Source organism: Gavialis gangeticus, unplaced genomic scaffold, assembly GCF_001723915.1.
Source record: "Gavialis gangeticus isolate Ggan-Ray unplaced genomic scaffold, GavGan_comp1, whole genome shotgun sequence".
Taxonomy (NCBI): Eukaryota; Metazoa; Chordata; order Crocodylia; family Gavialidae; genus Gavialis; species Gavialis gangeticus.
In genome coordinates this window covers 44,758,022-44,761,461 of record NW_017728992.1, presented here as the reverse complement: position 1 = coordinate 44,761,461, position 3,440 = coordinate 44,758,022, and positions in this window count along the sequence as shown.

Genomic DNA, 3,440 nt, shown 5'->3' with positions numbered 1-3,440 from the left:
GCTCCACCACCCCTACACCCTCGCCCATACCACCGGCTAAGTTGCTGATCAGGGTAAGTGCCCCATCAGTATGTCTTTCAATGTCCACAGAAAATGTCCAGTCGACACAAATGTCACCACCAGGGATTCTCTAGAGCAAGGGTCTGTTTTGCCCCTTTCAATCCCCTTGTTATTACCCTAACGGCTGTGTGTCTTGGCAGTCTTCTCTACAGCCCTCCCTCTGGGCTCTTCAGCCCTCTCCAGGGCTCCCAAAAGCCTCTTAGTCCTCCACAGGACCGACCAGTTTCTTCATCTCAAAGTACAGTGCCCCTCTACTACCGTAAATATGGCTCCCGGCTCCTGCCGGGTCCATACGTCTGGGGCTTGGTTGGGGCCCGTAGACCCGGCTCCCCAGCCCTGTTGGGGCTTACCCTTACCCCACCAGGTTCGGCAGCATCTCCGGGCGTTACCCCTCCGCCTGTAGGTGCTCCCTTGGTTCGCAGCTGCCTCCTGGCTCACTTCCGGTTCCGTCTTTCCCCCTCTGGGCATCAGCGTCTCACTTATGTTGGCCCCCACCATCCAGGCCACGCCTCCTTCCCCGCACCTGCAAAAGGTGAGTTGTTGCCCCGCGTTCCAGGCTTGAGGGAGGGAGCTTAGTGCGATTGTGCTGGGCTGGGAAGCCTCGGAGCCCGTGCGCCTCTTCACTCCCTCACACTCAGCACCACTCAGCTGACTGGCTCTCCCAGCTGCAGAAGCATATTAGAGTCAAGGGCTCTGATAGGCTCCCAAGACAGGAAGCTCTGGTCAGCTGACTAGTGTTTCCAACTTTGAGACACATTGGAGCTAAGAGTTCTGTGTTCTCCTGAGGCTGGGAGCTCTGATCAGCTAATCAGCCTGCCCATACATTCAAACTTACCAGCCACAGAGATATTACACACATTTTGTGTAATAACCAGGGATCCGGGTTTTTATTTCCCATGGAAAACTGGAGAAAAACATGGATTTCCCCTTTTACCTGAGAAAAACATGGATATCTCATTTTAATGGAGAAACGTGGATTTTGCACTTTTGTAAAGAGCTCTCTGCAGGCTGGCAGAGTTCTGGGGGTAGCAGGAGAAGGGCGGTCAGGGAGGGGGTACCATGTGCATGTACTTGCACATGGCCACCAGGCAGCCTGGAGAGCATCTCCCACAGGTAAATTGGGCAGGGAAGGGAGATTGAGGCCCCCATAAATAGGGAGTGAGTTGGGCAGGGCTGGAGTTGGGGCTACTATCCAGCTGGGTGGTGCATGGAGTTTGAGGCAACTACAGAGCTCTGGTGGGGACCAGGACAGGGCCACAGGCAGCTTGTATGCAGGGGTAGGTTGGGGTGGGGCTGCCTCCCCACCGCTGTGCACAGTCCCGTGCGGGGGGGGTGTCCCATGCAGCAGGTGTGGGGACAGGCTGCCCACTGTAAGATTGGGGTCCCTTCCCTGCTGCCCTCCCCTGGGGCCTCTGCAGCCCAGCAGCCAGGATCTGGCACAGCAGGTAAGAGCGGGACCAGGCAGGGAAGCTCCTTGCCACTGCAAGACCTGTGCCACACTGGCAAGGCATTCCCTGAACACCCTGCAGCAGTAGGGGCAGCAACATGGGGTTGAGTTCCTTGCTGCTACCGAATGGGCAGGAGGTGCCTCACAAGGGCAGGGCAGAGGTTGCAGCAGCCACTGCTTCCCATGGGTGGCAGATGGGGCTTGAATGCATCTGGGGGGCAAGGGGCTGTGGACCCAGGTCCTTGGCCCTGTAGCCCTGGCAGCTGTGGCCCCATCTTCAGGGTTGCAGGTGCAGAGGCTGTGTATGGGGGGGAGAGGGGCACCAACAGGGCTGGGGAGCTAGGGGGGAATGAAGGGCACCAGAAGGGCCAGGGGGCTGAGGCGGGGAGTAAGGGGCACCAGCAGGCTGGGTGGGGGGTGGCTTGGGAGCGAAGGGCCTGGACCTGCATTCTGTGAGTTAAGGGGGCAGGGACAGCTCTGATTTTCCATGATAAAAAACCCCCAAATCAAATACGAAAATGTATAGGTATTCAGAATTTATTTTATTATAGTGACTGAGGTACTGGTAGGCTTCCAAATTGGTTTAAAATTGCAAATATATCAATAAAACATTGTGTTCAATTGATACATATAATTAGTAGTGTTTCATTTTAATTGCAGATTTGGGGTTTTTAAATCAGGGAATTTCATTTTTTTTTAAATCAGAGATTTTGTGACTTTTTTTTTTTTAATCAGAGAAAACCAGAATCCCCAGAAATAACTTTGTAACTTATTCCTTGTTTTATTGCAGCATCACGTGTCTGGGTTACTACTTAAGGCATGGTTAACTAGTTAATCACAGCTTAAATGTAACGTCTGCCATGGACCTTAGACCAGTAATACTAAGATTCCTTCTTCATCACAGTACTGTTCCTTGTCTGCAGAAAAAGTCTGGGGAAGAAGCCAGATGACTGGCTCACCCTGCATCACTAACCCTGACATATAACTCAGAGAGGTTAAAATCTTCTCATTAACACCACTGTATCACCATTAACTTTACCTGAGTTACTCCTAATATGAGCCCAGATTCAGGTGAGCAGTGGGCCGAACATGTAAATATTTATGCTAGCAGGCCCTTGACATCAACAGAATTTAAACATACCATTAAGCTTAAGTGCCATCCTGAACAGGGAAGGACTTTGGTGAGCGCTTTAGTGGTTTACTTAATCTAGGCTCTTCCTTTTCAACTGAGCATCAGTTAAGATATGACCCTAGACTCTCCCTACATTGCCAAAGAGGGGGAATCTGTCCTGAACATTAGTCAGACCTCACTTTACAACTGCAGGAAGTAAACAGCTGATGCAGATAAATCATGGTATTTGGATTTTAGGATCATAGGAAAGTAGGGCTGGAAGGCACCCCATGAGGCCATCTAGTTCAGCCACCCATTCAAAGTAGGAATGTCCCTGACTAAGTCGTCTTAGCCAAGTGTCTGTTCAATCTGCTTTTGAAAATGGCCAGGGGTAGACATCCCACAACTTCTCTAGATAGCTTGTTGCAATGCTTAACTGCTGTCATGGGCTAGGGACAGACATTCAAAAAGCCTGAGCCTGAATTGATTCAATCTTTGCAGGTTAGTCTAACCTGGCTAGGGTAAACTAATTTTGTAACAGGGCATACATCCCAGAAATGCAGGCAGATGCCTGCAGTGGCTCAGGCTAGAAGCCAGGGGATGCTAGAGCAGCCCTCCCTTCCTTCCAGAGCCTGGAGCTGAGGAGGGCATGACTAGACTCTGGCAGGAGCTCTGATTAGCCCAGCAGCGAATTGATAACAGTGTTTATCACCCACTTAAGAAAACAGAGGAACATTACCAGCTACCTGTTGATTTAGCACAGACTTTAACCAGCATATGGTCTGCTAGCTAATCCACAGACACCTCCTCAGCAAGGCAGGG